Here is a 17,628-nt window from a genome sequence, read left to right on the forward strand (position 1 = left end):
GCAATCTTGAGAAAGCAAAATGGAGCTGGAGGAATCAGGCTCCCTGACTTCAGACTATACTACAAAGCTACAGTAATCAAGACAGTATGGTACTGGCACAAAAACAGAAATGTAGATCAATGGAACAGGATAGAAAGCCCAGAGATAAACCCATGCACCTATGGTCAACTAATCTATAGCAAAGGAGGCAAGGATATACAATGGAGAAAAGACAGTCTCTTCAATAAGTGATGCTGGGAAAACTGTACAGCTACATGTAAAATAATGACATTAGAACACTTCCTAACACCATACACAAAAATAAACTCAAAATAGATTAAAGACCTAAGTGTAAGGCTGGAGACTATAAAACTCTTTAGAAGAAAGCATAGGAAGAACCCTCTTTGAAATAAATCTCAGCAAGATCTTTTACAACCTACCTCCTAGAGTATTGAAAATAAAAAAAAAGAAAATAACCGAATGGGACCTAATTAAACTTAAAAGATTTTGCACAGCCAAAGAATCCATAAATAATATTAAAAGACATCTCACAGAATGGGAGAAAATATTTGTAGATGAAGAACTGGACAAAGGATTAATCTCCAAAATATACAAACAGCTAATGCAGCTCAATATCAAAAAAGCAAACAACCCAATAAAAAAATGGGCAGAATATGTAAGTAGACATTTCAGCAAAGAAGACATATAGATGGCCAAGAGGAACATGAAATGATGCTGAACAGCACTAATTATTAGAGAAATGCAAATCAAAACTACAATGAGGTATCACCTCACACCAGTCAGAAAGGCCATCATCAGAAAATCTACAAACAGTAAATGCTGGAGTGGGTGCAGAGAAAAGGGAACCCTCTTACACGGTTGGTGGTAATGAAAATTGATACAGCCACTCTGGAGAACAATATGGAGGTTCCTGAAAAAACTAAAAATAGAACTTCCATATGACCCAGCAATCCCACTACTGGGCATATACCCTGAGAAAACCATAATTCAAAAAGAGTCATGTACCCCAATTTTCATTGCAGCAGTATTTACAATCGACAGGACATGGAAACAACCTAAAAGTCCATCCACAGATGAATGGATAATGAAGATGTGGTACATATATATAATGGGATATTACTCATCCATTAAAAGAAATGAAATTGGGTCATTTGTAGAGATGTGGATGGACCTAGAGTCTGCATACACAGTGAAGTAAGTCAGAAAGAGAAAAACTAATATCATATATTAATGCATATATGTTGAATCTGGAAAAATGGTACAGATTAATCTATTACTGGGCAGAAATAGAAAGGCAGACATAGAGAATGGATGTGTGGACACGGGTGAGGGAAGGGGAGGGTGGGATGAATTGGGAGATTAGTTTTGACATAAATACACTACCATGTGTAAAATAGATAGCTAGTGGGAACCTGCTGTATAGCAGAGGGAGCTCAGCTCGGTGCTCTGTGAAGACCTGGATGGGTGGGATGGGGGTTTAGGGAGGTCCAAGAGGGAGGGGATATAAGTATGCATATAGCTGATTCACTTCACTGTACAGCAGAAACTAACACAACATTGTAAAGCAATTATACTCCAATTAAAAAATATATATATATATAAAAGGAAGATGGATATGGAGTGATAGAAAGTTTTGGGGAAGGATGTTTAATTACAGCTCTTAGCATCTTATAAGATTATAGTTGGGTGTTAAAGTATAACATGGGAGTCCTGGGCTTCATGTGGCATAAACAGAGATGAAGGCATAATGAGATTAATCTGGGTGATCTCAAGGCAAAAATCAGAGTGGCAAAACTGTGAGCATTGCCAGAGAGGGAGAGATCTCTATCTCTCTATCTTTCCATAAATAAGCCAAGGTCTGCTCCTGCATCTCACTGCCTTCAGAGTGACGAGGATGATGTAGAGACCAGAGAAGAGGGGTCTTGTCTGGATTCTCTAAAGTTTCTGAACTCCCCCTTTCCTCCTGTAGATGGAAGTGTGGGAAATGGGAGTGATCTATCATAGTCCTGCAAATTAAAACATCATGTTTACAACTGAGTACAATACATAACATAATTTGCTGAGTTCTATGATAGAAATGCAAACATAGCACATAGGAATGGGGAGGAAATAGATTTGTCCTTCCTGGAAGTCTTCATAGAGGAGTTGGCATCCTTATAAATGAGTGGTTGTAACCACCATTTTACTTTGAAGGTAATAACTTTCCCCTTCAGTCTGCAAGACATTCTTGCCCAGCCACATAGCAGAAAATGGCTCCGTAGTAGTTTCCTAAATTGCACGTGTCAAAATCAGTTCCAAAAATCTACTTTGGGGAACATACACCTGCTATAATGTGAACCGTGCTGCAGATGAATATATAGAAATGTGATTTAATGTTCCAAATCTGAGCTGTACACATGGTCAAAAAGCTCTGAATATTTTGGCTGGTAATATCCTTAATCATTATTAATCTGGATTTTTGTTTCAGTTTTGCAATAAGATCAAAGTTAGCTTCTGTGTCCAGAATAAATTTAAAATCAAATTTATGTTCACTGAAAATAAAGGCTATGTTAATAGAAACTAGATCGAGATTAGTCATAACAGCTATCATTTATTGCATGCCAGTTGCTTTGTACACATTGTTGCTTTGCCCTATAGAGCTCTGTAAAGGCAATGTTCTTATTTCCATTTTAGGGATGAGTTTCTCTTACAAAGATATTAAATGACTCACCCAAGACAACACAGTATGTGAAAGGACTTGGATTTGACCCCCAATACTGTACATTTTCAACTACATTACACTGCCAAGAAGGGAGTCCCAAATGTTAACACTGCATCAATTGGTTTAAAAGATTGTATATTGTTTATACATGAGCAATAGAAGTAAGGCTGACATTTCAAGTCCCTTCACAGATGAGTTGGCCTGTTTGCTTATATAGTTTAGCTTTCTCTACGACCACCACCAAGAATAGTAAGGGATCTCAGAAATTATTTGTTGTAACCAATAGTTGTAGAAAATTATTTGTTTTACTGAAAAGCCCTGGCAGTATCTCCAGATATAAATGGGGAAGCCATCACTTAAATAGAAATTTCCATAAAACTAAGTTAACTCTACAAGACTTGTTGTTTACCTTAAGAGAATAATCATGTCATGTTAAAGAGTGCTAATCAGGTCATAATGTATCAATTTTGGAAATTTAGGCCTATTTTTGGTCTCATTTAATGCACGTGTTCTTAAAATGAAGCACGGTAATACAGGTAAGTGTATTTTATAATACTACCTCACATTTGCCCTGACATACAAGCAGAGCCCTTTCATTTGCTTTTCATAAGGACACTAGGTGTGCAGCAGATATTATTATTTCAGGTTTTTAAGTATGGGAACTAAATCTCAGTTTAAATAATCTGGCAAATTTGCACAACTAGTCAATGATGGAGCTTGTCATTGAACCCAAGTTTTTTCATATGCAGCTCAGCAATCTTTCCTAATGGTGTGTTGCTCCATGGGCCTATAGAATTTTGATTCATCATTTGTTTCAATAGAACATCATCAACTGTCCCATTCATCATAGGACAATAATCATGATTCAAGGTATCTGCTACTATAGTAGTCTTTCCAAGCTTATTTGTTTATTGTCTCACATCTCGGTCTGAGTTGGTTACTATGGCAACAGGCACTATAGAAATGCACAATATAAATAATGGATTATGAATCTTCACAGGTGTCCAGCTCAGATACCTTTAATGAAAAGCCACTCCAAAATTGAAAGAATATTTCTCATGTATATGTTATGACTCACATGTTGAAATCACTCATTTATAAATAGGCATACGTATCAGCAAAAGGCCAGATGAGTTCTGCTCAAGTTTGAAAAACACTTTAGGAAAGTTCCTTTAGCTTTGCACTTAGCAGAACAATTAAGCTAGTTTTCCTTTATTCCTTTGAAAGTGTCAAGCCTAAAAGCCTCACAAATACCTAATGGGCTGATTGTTTTGCTTCGTCCCTCTCAGCTCCAGTCAGATGTGACTTAATGTTTGCACTATTACAAACTCTTGTGTGTCTTGATATACACATTTCATGGACAAATTATAAAGGAACTTTGGAAAATGATAATATCTATAGATAAGGAGGTCCAGGAGTGTGAGAAGTTGAATTCATTTTGCATACAGAACAGTTGAAGGAGCAGGGCATGCCTTTATGCTTTGCACAGGGAAGAAAAGATGAAAGAGCGATGTGAGCCATGGGAGCTGCTTCAAGTGTTTGAAGACTCATCACTTAGAAGGGGAAACTTATTCTGCAGCTCTCTGCAGTGCAAAAATAGGACCAAAGTGTAGAAGTGACAGGGAGGCAGGTTTTGGTTTCCCTATAGAAAGTGACTGTGCAGCGCTCAGAGCTTACCAAGATGGAAACGGCTGCCTTGTGATGCAGTGAGGTCCTAGAGAGGATTCTTGGAGGTTGGGATGCTTGGAAAAGAAAACTGCTAGGATCCCATCAGTGTTAACACAATTCTTGGGTAAGAATTGCGAATATTTATTGAGCTCCCATATGTTTTCCACATTTTAGCCCGTTTAATCCTCTTGAAAACCTTAGGGAGTAGATACCATTATTATATAAACAAGGAAACTGAGGACAACAAAATTAAGTAATTTACCCAAAGACACTTGACAGGTTTAGTGAATTTGAGATTCAAACCCAATAACTTTCTTCTACCACCCAAGCTGTTAACTACTATGCCTCAGGGCTGTTTAAACTGAGTGGTGTCTTGATTCTGTGTGACCCCAAATGTTTCCAAATAGCCTGTCCCAAGACCTTGTACCTATTAATAGCCTCATTTTTACCAGTGATGCTACATATTATAAGTATATGCAATGTCTAAAATTCAACTAGATACTAAAAGTACAACTACCATTGTTGTGTATGTTGTGCAAGCTATCTGAGAAATTTGGGCATTAAAATTAATTATCATGTGTTTGTTCTTTAGGCCTCTGTCTCCTGTCTGCTTTTGTTGTCTATCACCACTTTCTCCTGAGGCTATTTATTTTGTTTCATGGCTTTAAATACGATCTACATGTTGATGACTCCTCAAATTTAAATCTCCAGCCCTGACTTCCAGATGCATCTATACACCTGACTATTTAACACAGATGTCTAACTTGTGATGTCCAAAGCACATTCTTGCCAAAAGCTTATAAATACTCTGTGTGTATAGGCTTTTACCAGAAATATATTTTTCTTCTGTGTTTTTTTTTATTGAGTTTTGCCTTTCTGCATTGTACTGATACATAATGAACATGATTTTACAAGTTAGATATTCATTTTCCAGTGCAGTAACTCAAACCATATTGTCTGAAAGCTGTGTTAAGTGCCAGTTATTTCAAATACTCCTTCCTCCTTTGAAATTGAATGTGTACCCTCTACAAAGTATAATGTTTCAGAGTTAGACTGAAAAAAAAAAAGACATGATAGGCTATTGTTCTAGGCCCTCTTCTTATTGTGTAATAAAATAATTATTTAGGGGAAAATGAGATATCATACCTAAAAAGCTTGGGAACACATTAATCTTGTTGAAAAGCATAAACTTTGAAATCAGACATATCTGGGTTTAATCTGTCATTTAATAGTACATAACCCTAAACATGTTGTTTAACATCTGAGACTCATTTCCTGATTTGTAAATTGGACATAATCTTATAAGGTTCTATAGGATTGAAATAAAATATTCTGAGCATAGGGCCTGTCACACAGTAGGCTTGAAATAATTGTCCATCTTGCTCTCTCAGCTCCCACTAATGTTTGATCACCCTAAAGAATATTCTTCTGTTATAGAGTATGAGTGAGGGAGTTGAATATGAGAATGGAGAGTTGATATCAACTCTTGATGTTCTGATTCAGTGAGTTCTATACCCTTAATCTCTTAGTTATATTTTTCCCTTCAGAAAAGCTTTAAGTTTATCATATAAAATTAAAAAAAAAAACCCAAAACTCTGCTGCTTTACATTCATATGTTGTGACTTATTTTGACTGCTATTAACTTATCAAATATTTGTTCTCCTTTAAGTATGATTTTAAAGGGTTTGTTGTTTTCTCTCTCATGATTTTATCAGGGCCTGGAAGCCAAATCTTGTTTTGGAGAAGATATTGTCAATTTTATATAGAAGCCAATAAGAAAATAAGATATGCAGAACAAATATTGCTTCACAGGTAAATTTTGATGTCTAAAATACTGCATTTTCTGTCTCCATCTGCATTATTTATCTCAGAATATGCAAAAGATGAGTAGCTGAAAGTCAATCCAGATTCTCTCTGATTCCTGGGAAGCAGTAAGTTGATAACTTTAGAAATGTAATGAGGAACCCTAACTCAGAAAGAAAGGAAGTGATCTCTAACTTCAGTTTTTTGTGGAATTTCAGAGAGAGGGAAAAAAGGGATTTGTAGGTTTGGCTTTTGCTCAAGTTACATTTAACATGTTGGTATGAGAAGAAATGTGACAATTAAAAACAACCAAATGGTTACCTAGTTTAGAGAGCAGGAAAGGAAAAAATAGAAAGTAACACCTTCTGTGGAAGAAAAAGAACAAATGGCAAGGCTAGATATGGGATTGCCTCAACATAGTTCTTTTACCAATACAAAATGCCTTGGAAATGTGCAGCAAATATTACAAACTTGACAGAATATGTTCTCTGATATTTCTTTCTATGCCTTAGAAAAAAGACCAACAGGCAATTCAGGCACCATGTACACCTTGGCTTTTCCTTCTCTGTCCCTCAGCCAATTGGCTTTTCCATTGCCATCATCCACCCCCCCACCCCAAGCATACACTCCTTACTATTCCTCTTAACAGATATTCCACTCATGAGACCACATTTTGCTCTGAATATACGATAAGCAACAAATTTAGCCCAACCTTTATCCAGTGTTTCACAAATTGTGGCTTAAGAAATATCTACAGCAGAATCACCTGGAGTATTTGTTGATTCTCTGGCTCTACCCTAGACTTTCTGAATCAGGATATTTGAGAATGGAGGCTGACAATCTATAATTTAAACAAACTTTCCTAGTGATTACATTCAAGTTGGAGAATCACATCATCGGATGATTTAAACTTAACATGATTCAAATTACTGAGGTTTCCCTCTTCTCATAATAGTTTTAACTGCAAGGACAGAATGGAAAGCTCTGGGCTAGATGCCAATAGACAAGAGACCAACTCCTGGGTCTAACACTTCTTAAGCATGTGCTCTGGCTCTCAGTTTCCTCCAGCTAACTCAGAGTCCTAATGAAAAAACAAATTGTAATGGAAAGTTCTTTGGAAACTGTAAATCTCTACACAAGCTTAAAGTATTGTTGTATTATTTTCATTATACCTAAGACCATTTTCTGAAGACCGACTCAAAGAGGATAAAGAGAACATTTAGTGAAAGAGGAAAGAACTTGTTTAGTAGATGAAGGGTTGAAACCATGTAAGAATTATTAGCATGAACTTTTTCCAGATTAATTCTAACTAGTTCCATTAAATCTAGTCACTGATTAATTCATGCTAAATGTGTCAGGTGTCATGTTACCTGTTGGAGATACAGTGAAGAGGTATCATTCTCTCTCTGGATCACAACAACACATAATGCATTAAAGAACAGTGTGACTAGTAATACACAAAATGCTAGGAAGCAAATAGGCAGGGAGACCAAGAGGGGTTCACAGATGTTTTCTGGAAGGAGATGATATTTGGTTTTCACCTTAAAGGATACGTAGAGGTTCACTAGGCCTCTAAAGGAGGGGAAGAGGGGACAGTACTATAAAGAAAGGCCTAGAGGTCTAAAAGTGCTTAGTGGGTTTGTGGCACATAAAGAATAATCTGGGGTAGGTGAAGCATAAGGAATTTTGTGGTCATAGGTGGTTTCATGACTTGCTGTTCTGCTAATTAACTGTGTGATTCTTCTAGGGTCTTCATTTGTTAAATGGAGACAACAATAATAACTTGCAGAATTGTTTTGAAAAATAAGTATAAAATAAAACTAAGCATGCAATAGTTATTAGCAGTAGTAGCAGTAGTGTAAACTCAATATTCTAATAGTGATTGAGATTCCATCTAAATAGTATAAAAGAAGAAAGAATAGGTGAAAACTCACTGGTTCCCAATCTCTGAATGTATGAACTGGAAACAAAATGTGTTTAGAACTACAGCCATGTTAGGAGTTCCGGAGCTGGGATAACTTTAATTACTGAAGACCAGATAATTTGAAATAAAAACATTAGAAACACTGAGCCCCAGAAATCTGTATAGATGTCAAGTTAGATTACCTGCTGGTAGTGGGCTGACAGTTTGATGATACCAAGTCTTCTGTACATATATGAATAAGAGTTCCTATATGCCTTTATTCTTTAATTTGTTTACTTAATAAACTCCTGTTATGTTCTAGACACCATGATAGGCACTGGGGGGTACAATAAGGGATAAAACAATAATTGTGTCTGCCATCACAGTGTTTTTATTAAATTCATGCACATAATCAATGCATACTCATTTCAATAACATTTTAGCTTGGGAGGTAGTAAATGATAGTGTTTGGGAGCACTAATTTTGGTATTAGACAGAGATAAACCTGAATTCCATCACCATCAACTTTCAGTTCTGTGATCTTGGGAAAATATACTGTCTGCTCTAAGACTAAATTTCTGCATTTGAAAACAGTACTTACCTCATGTAGTTTTTGTAAAGATTAAATGAGGTGATTCATGTGAAGCACTTAGAATAATATTAGCATGCGTATAATAAACATTCCATAAATATTAGCTATTGGTTTTAGGATGCAACTCTTTCTATAAAGACCCCACCTAGACATCTCTTTTGGGTGGTAAAGCAGGATAGACAATGTGTATAATTACTGGTGGCAAAACAACTGAAAATATTGGATAAAATATATTTAATAAATTACTTTTATTTGTATATCTTTGTTGACAAGAAAAACACCTAAAAGCCAAATATGAAGGTAAAGCAAAAATTTAAGTACGAAAGTTAGCTTTCTCCCTGGACACATCTGTAAATCCTGGTAACCTTGAGCATCAATGTTTAAGATCACTTGGTCCAGAGGCATGAAGACAAAGCCTAATACCCATGCAGGGAGGGGCGATCTGTAGTAGACACTGGCAAAAAGCTTAGACATCATTGTAAGGCGTTAAGACCAAAATTGTAAGGGTGAGTTAAAAAAAAATTCCCACCCCTACATTAAAGGGCAGAAAGGGAACTTGCTTATCTTTGTCTCAGCCCAAGGTTCAATAGAAAAAAAAGGTCTTTCTTTAGAATTTTTAAACAAAAGTTGGACCTTGGGCAAATTTGGAGTCTGAATTCACACTACCTATGCAGTATGAAAAAACCCCCAGTGAGAATTATTTCATAATAGTTACAGGTTGGATGTACTCCACACACTTGGCAAAATCAAAATCAAACTGTCTCTGGAGAAACACATCTTCAACACAGGCCTCAAAGTTTTTCCATAGATGAAGTTCCATGCAGCTTGCACTTATAGTTGAAATTCACAAAACATACAAGGAAACTACCTGGGTTGAATTGTGTCCCCTCCCTCAAATTCATATGTTGGAGTCCTAACTCCCAGTATCTCAGAATATGATATTTTTTTGGAAACAGTCATTACAGATGTAATTAGTTAACAGAAGATCATACTGGAGTAAGGTGGGCCCCTAACCCAATGACTGTGTGAAGAGAAAGAGATGCATACAAAGGAAAGACAATGCGGAGACACAGGGACAACACCATCTACAAGGAATTCCAAAGATTGCCAGCAAACTACCAGAAGATAGGAGTGAGGTATGGAACAGATTTTCCCTCATGGTTCTCTGCTGACACCTTGATTTCGGACTTCTAGCCTCCAGAACTGTTGTTTAAGCCACCCAGTTTGTGGTACTTTGTTGCGGCAGCCCTAACAAACTAGTACAGACACAAAGCTCTTTTAGGGTCTATATCTTTGCCCCTCCCCCAATGTTTAGTGCTAGGTTAAAAGATCTTCACTGGTGTTAATCTCCTGATATCTTTCTGCTCCTATATTTATTCTCAACTGGGGAGGAGGGTTAATGGAGTAACTTATCAGATTGGAATATTTGGGGGAAATACCAAGGCATGCTTAGCTCAGCAATACCCCCTCTTCCTTGTGAAAGTGACTTGCTCACAGAAAGCAGATGTTTTGCTCTGTTTCTCCAGGGGCCAGTCCTCCTGACACGTGAGAAGTTCTCTTCTGGTTCAACATGTCCTGAGACCAGCTGGGTAATTGTGCCTAATTCTGAGAGCCAAAATGAACAAATTCTCTTGGTTAACAGACCTCCACCAAAGGAGATTCTGAAGGCTGTACTTCAGGCCAAAGGGAAATCATCTCAGAAAGAGGCACTGAGATGTCAGTAGGAATGGTGAGTCAAGAAATCAGTAAATTTGTACCGTATCTAAACATGACTGCATAAACATTAATAACAATGCCCAATTTATGGGGTTAGCAAAATCAGGTAGATCTAAAATCTGGAAATATAGCTTGTCATTTGGCAAAGGGTGATATGAATTCAGTGCTCTAAAGTCCTTGCATTGTTTGGAAGAGGGTGAAGAAGTTGATTAACTTTAGATTTTGTTAAGAATGCATTTAAATTCAAAAAAAATTTATACAATTTTAAAGGTTACTTTCCATTTACAGTTATTACAAAATATTGGCTATATTCCCCATGTTGTACAATACATCTTTGAGCCCATCTTATACTCAATAATTTGTGCCTCCCAAGAATGCATGCTAACATTTTAAGTAAATATGAAACGAGACCCAAAAGATCCCAATCGATCCAAAATAAGACAATAAAGAAGAAAAAAACACCGATAGAAAAAGCAGGATAAATAGAAACCAGTAAAAAGATGGTAGAAATAAATTCTAATTACACTTCTGATCACTGTAAATTTAAATAGATTAAAAGAGCTAGTTACAAGACAAAGATTGTCAGACTGCATAAAAAAATAAAATTCAGCCATAAGCTACATTCTCATAAGACGTATGAGAAACATTATGACAAGGAAGACCAAAGTTAATAAATGAGAAAAGATATATTAAGCAAATACTAACCAAATGGAAACCAGTATATCTAAGCTCACACACACAAAAATCAATAAGTATGTATTTGAACAGCATAATTAACAATCTTGATCTAATGGACTCAGCAATTGTATAATACACATTATTTTTGAGCATACATGGAAAGTTACAAAAATTGACCCTGTACTAGGTCATAATGCAAGTCCTAAGTTTCATCGAACAGGTATCATGTAGATCATATTATTTCATCATAATTCAGTTAAATTAGAAGGCATTAAAAGTCTAAATAAATGGATAGGGGTAGAAAAGCTCAATATCATATATATGCCAATTCTTCCTAAATCTATCTTTAGATTTGATGCAAAAACACCTGTGTGTGTGTTTGTGTGTGTGTATGTTTAATTTGAGGATTTGATTCTAAGATTCCATGATAGTTAATTTTATGTGTCAATTTGATGGGGCCTTTGGATGTCCAGATATTTGGTTAAACATTATTTCTGAGCGTGTCTGTGACAGTGTTGCTGGAAAAGTTTAGTATTTGATTCAGTAGACTGAGTAAATCAGATTGCCCTCCCCAATGTTGGTGGGCATCATCCAGTCTCTTGATGGTCTGAATAAAACAAAAAGGTAGAGGAAGGGGAATCCTTGCTCTCTTTATGACTGCTTGAGCTGACACATTGGTTTTCTCTTGTTCTCAGACTGGGACTTACAACATTGATGCTTCTCGTTCTCAGGCCTTCAGACTTAGACTGGCTTTACTGGGTTTCCTGCTTGCAGATGGAAGATCCTGGGATTTCTCAGGACTTCTCCATAATCACATGAGCTAATTTTTAATAATAAAACTCTTTAACATAGATATGTGTATATGTATATCTCTATGTATCTATATATATCCTATTGGTTTTATGTCTCTTTGTCTCTGGAGAACCTTAACTAATACATATGTATATGGAGAAGAAAAGGGCAGCTATTGCCAAAAAACTGATGGCAAAGAACAAAGTGTTGGGGAGGTCTTGTACTAACAGATATAAAGATCATGTAAAGCAATAGTCAACAAGATAGTGTAGCATTTGTTTAGGGATAGACAAATAGTCCTATAAAATAGTAAAAATATTCCAGGAACAGCTGGTCATATATATAGAAATTATTTATGATAGGGCTGGTATTATAGATCAATGAGAAAAGTATGGAATATCCAACAAATTATGCTTGGACAATTGACTATCCGTACAGGAAAACATAAACTATATTTATGCACAAAATCAGTTTCAGATTGGTTCAATACAAATGCAAAAAGCAAAGGTTGAAAACGTTGATAAGAGAGCATAGAAAACTATCTTTATGACCTTATTATATGGAAGTATTTCTTAAATAAGATACCAAAAATGCAAATGACAAGGAAAAATTGATAAATTTGACAATATAAAAATTAAGACAGCATACCTAAGGTGAAATGAGAAATAACAAATTGGGAGAAGATACAGCAATAAGAAAAGGATAAACAAACTAATGAAAAATAAGCAAGCAAGTTAAGCATTTCATAGAAGAGGAACACAAAAAAACAATTAAATATATGGGAAATGCAAGAGCAATCTCATTAGTAATCAGGAAAATGCAAATTAAATGTGATATCACTCTAAACCCATCACATTGGTAAAAAAGAAGAAAGAAAGAAAGAAAGAAAGAAAGAAAGAAAGAAAAGAAAGAAAGAAAGAAAGAAAGAAAGAAAGAAAGAAAGAAAGAAAGAAAGAAAGAAAGAAAGAAGAAAAAGAAAGAAAGGAAAAAGAAGGAAAAAGAAAGAATATGATATGATAAGGGATGTGGAGTAATCAGAACTTTCATACACTGTTGATAGGTGTATAAAGAGGTACAGCAACTTTGAAAAACAATTTGGCACTGTTTTGTAAAGATGAAGATAGCATAGGACTCAGCAATTCTATCTCTATGACTACTCCTTAGAGAAATCTCTTATAAATGTTCACAAAAAGACATGTAAAGAAAGTTTGTAACAGCAAGGTAAGAAGAAAGAAAAAAGAAACATGTAACAACCAAGTGTCCAAAAACAGGAGAGGAACAGGGAAAAATACAATGAGCTTAATTTAGAACGGAATTGTATACAGCTGTTAGAAGAATGAACCCCTGCTACAGGAATAATCATATTACTATAAGGTCCAGCAAAAACAAAAAATAAGATACAAAACAAAACGAAATGAAAACAAACTCAGGATTACCTACAGCATGATTCATTTATATAAAGTTCAAAAGCATCCAATTTAAGCAACATTTACTTAGGGATACAAACAAATGTGATAAAGAAAGACATTGGAAGGAAAACAAAAATCAGTGTAATATTTATCTCAAGGAGAAGTTTGGTGATGGGACGGTGGGTGGGGGATGGGATTGTGGAGGAGCATAACAAAAGGCTTCAATATTCACATCAGTTTTCTATTTTGTAATCTGGGTAGTGAGTAAATGAGCTGGATTAATTGTTATATGTGTGTGTGCAAGTGCATGTATGTGTGCATGTGCATATGTCCTTTTTTTAAATTCATAACCTATATTTTTTAGAGCAGTTTTAGGTTTAAAGCAAAATTGAGTGGAACATATGAAGGGGTGTTATATACCCTGTAATCCTGCACATGCACAACTTCCCCCACTAACAACATGCTAAACCATAGTGGTACATTTATTGTAACTGATGAACCTACATTGAGACATCATTATCACCTAGAGTCCATAGTTTACATTAGGGTTCACTCGTGGTGTTGTACATTTTCTGTGTTTTGACAGACATGATGTCACATGTCCACCACTACAGTTGCACTGCCCTAAAAATCCTCCGTTCTCCAACTATTCATCCCTCTCTCTCCTCTAAACCCTGGCATCTACACATCTTTTTTACCATCTCCACAGTTTTGCCTTTTCCAGAATGTCATAGAGTTGGAACCATAAATTATGTAGCCTCCTCAGATTGACGTCATTCACTTAGTAACATGTATTTAAGGTCCCTTCATGTTTTTTCATGTTTTGTTTTGTTTAATTTAATTTATTTTCTTTATACAGCAGATCCTTATTAGTCAACAATTTTATACACATCAGTGTATATATGTCAATCCCAATCGCCCAATTCATCACAACACCCCCCCACCCAAGGGGGGCTTTCCCCCCTTGGTGTCCATACGTTTGTTCTCTACATCTGTGTCTCAATTTCTGCCCTGCAAACAGGTTCATATGTACCATTTTTCTAGGTTCCACATATATCCGTTAATATACGATATTTGTTTTTCTCTTTCTGACCTACTTCACTCTTTATGACAGTCTCTAGATCAAACCATGTCTCAAAAAATCACCCAATTTCATTCCTTCTTATGGCTGAGTAATATTCCATTGTATATATGTACCACATCTTTATCCATTTGTCTGTTGGTGGGAATTAAGGTTGCTTCCATGACCTAGCTATTGTAAATAGTGCTGAAATGAATGCTGGGGTGCATGTGTCTTTTAGAATTATGGTTTTCTCTGGGTATGTGCCCAGTAGTGGGATTGCTGGATCATATGGTAGTTCTATTTTTAGTTTTTTAAGGAACCTCCATGTTCTCCATAGTGGCTGTATCAATTTACATTCCCACCAACAGTGCAAGAGGCTTCCCTTTTCTCCACACCCACTCCAGCATTTGTTGTTTGTAGATTTTCTGATGATGCCCATTCTAACTGGTGTGAGGTGATACCTCACTGTAGTTTTGATTTGCATTTCTCTAATAATTAGTGATGTTGAGCAGCTTTTCATGTGCTTCTTGGCCATCTGTATGTCTTCTTTGGAGAAATGTCTATTTAGGTCTTCTGCCCATGTTTGGATTGGGTTGTTTGTTTTTTGTAATATTGAGCTGCATGAGCTGTTTACATATTTTGGAGATTAATCCTTTGTCCACTGATTCATTTGCAAATATTTTCTCCAATTCTGAGGGTTGTCTTTTTGTCTTGTTTATGGTTTCCTTTGCTGTGCAAAAGCTTTGAAGTTTCATTAGGTCCCATTTGTTTATTTTATTTTTTTAATTTCCATTACTCTAGGAGGTGGATCCAAAAAGATCTTGCTGTGATTTATGTCAAAGAGTGTTCTTCCTATGTTCTCCTCTAAGAGTTTTATAGTGTCCTGTCTAACATTTAGGTCTCTAACCCATTTTGAGTTTATTTTTGGGTATGGTGTTAGGGAGTGTTCTAATTTCATTCTTTTACAAGTAACTGTCCAGTTTTCCCAGCACCACTTATTGAACACACTGTCTTTTCTCCATTGTATATCCGTGCTTCCTTTGTCATAGATTAGTTGACCATAGGTGCGTGGCTTTATCTCTGGGCTTTCTATTTTGTTCCATTGATCTATATTTCTGTTTTTGTGCCAGTACCATATTGTCTTGATTACTGTAGGTTTATAGTATAGTCTGAAGTCAGGGAGTCTGATTCCTCCAGCTCCATTTTTTTCCCTCAAGACTGCTTTGGCTATTCAGGGTCTTTGTGTCTCCATTCATATTTTAAGAGTTTTTGTTCTAGTTCCACAAAAAATGCCATTGGTAATTTGATAGAGATTGCATTGAATCTGTAGATTGCTTTGGGTAGTATAGCCATTTTCACAAAGTCAATTCTTCCAAGCCAAGAACATGGTATATATCTCCATCTGTTGGTATCATCTTTAATTTCTTTCATCAGTGTCTTATAGTTTTCTGCATACAGGTCTTTTGTCTCCCTAGGTAGGTTTATTCCTAGGTATTTTATTGTTTTTGTTTCTATGGTAAATGGCAGTGTTTCCTTAATTTCTCTTTCAGATTTTTCATCATTAGTGTATAGGAATGCAAGAGATTTCTGTGCATTAATTTTGTATCCTGCAGCTTTACCAAATTCATTGATTGGCTCTAGTAGTTTTCTGTTGGCATCAGTAGGATTCTCTATGTATAGCTTCATGTCATCTGCAAACAGTGACAGTTATATTCCTTATTTTCCAATTTGTATTCCTTTTATTTCTTTTTCTTCTCTGATTGCCGTGGCTAGGACTTCAGAAACTATGTTGAATAATATTGGTGAGAGTGGACATTCTTGTCTTGTTCCTGATCTTAGAGGAAATGGCTTCAGTTTTTCACCATTGAGAATGATGTTTGCTGTGAGTTTGTTGTATATGGCCTTTATTATGTTGAGGTAGGTTCCTCTATGCCCACTTTCTGGAGAGTTTTTATCATAAATGGGCGTTGAATCTTGTCAAAAGCTTTTTCTGCATCTATTGAGATGATCATATGGTTTTTATTCTTCAATTTGTTAATATGGTGTATCACATTGATCGATTTGCATATATTCAAGAATCCTTGCATCCCTGGGATAAATCCCACTTGATCATGGTGTATGATCCTTTTAATGTGTTGCTGGATTCTGTTTGCTAATATTTTGTTGAGGATTTTTGCATCTATATTCATGAGTGATATTGGTCTATAATTTTTCCTTTTTTGTATTATCTTTGTCTGTTTTTGGTATCAGGGTGATGGTGGCCTCATAGAATGAGTTTGGGAGTCTTCTTTCCTCTGAAATTTTTTGAAAGAGTTTGAGAAGGATGGGTGTTAGCTCTTCTCTAAATGTTTGATAGAATTCACCTGTGAAGCCATCTGGTCCTGGACTTTTGTTTGTTGGAAGACTTTTAATCACAGTTTCAATTTCATTACTTGTGATTGGTCTCTGCATATTTTCTGTTTCCTCCTGGTTCTGTCTTGGGAGGTTATACCTTTTTAAGAATGTGTCCGCATCTTCCACGTTGTCTATTTTATTGGCATAGAGTTTGTAGTAGTCTCTTAGGATGCTTTGTATTTCTGCAGTGTCTGTTGTAACTTCTCCTTTTTCATTTCTAATTTTATTGATTTGAGTCCTCTCTCTCTTTTTCTTGATGAGTCTGGCTAATGGTTTATCAATTTTGTTTATGTTCTCAAAGGACCAGCTTTTAATTTTATTGATCTTTGCTATTGTTTTCTTTGTTTCTGTTTCATTTATTTCTGCTCTGATCTTTATGATTTCTGCTAACTTTGGGTTTTGTTTGTTCTTCTTTCTCTAGTTCCTTTATGTGTAAGGTTAGATTGTTTATTTGAGAGTTTTCTTGTTTCTTGAGGTAGGCTTGTATAGCTATATATTTCCCTCTTAGAACTGCTTTTGCTGCATCCCATAGGTTTTGGATCATCGTGTTTTCATTGTTATTTGTCTCTAGGTATTTTTTGATTTCCTCTTTGATTTCTTCAGTGATCTCTTGGTTATTTAGCAACGTATTGTTTAGCCTCCATGTGTTTGTGTTTTTTACATTTTTTTCCCTGTAATTGATTTCTAATACCATAGTGTTGTTTTCAGAAAGTATGCTTGACATGATTTCCATTTTTTAAAATTTACTGAGGCCTGATTTATGACTCAAGATGTAATCTATCCTGGCGGATGTTCAGTGCGCACTTGAGAAGAAAGTGTAATCTGATGTTTTTGGATGGAATGGCCTATAAATAACAATTAAATCTATCTGTTCTATTGTGTCATTTAAAACTTCTCTTTTTTAATTTA

The sequence above is a fragment of the Grampus griseus genome (genome assembly GCF_964374135.1).
Source record: "Grampus griseus genome assembly, chromosome: X".
NCBI classification, from domain to species: domain Eukaryota; kingdom Metazoa; phylum Chordata; class Mammalia; order Artiodactyla; family Delphinidae; genus Grampus; species Grampus griseus.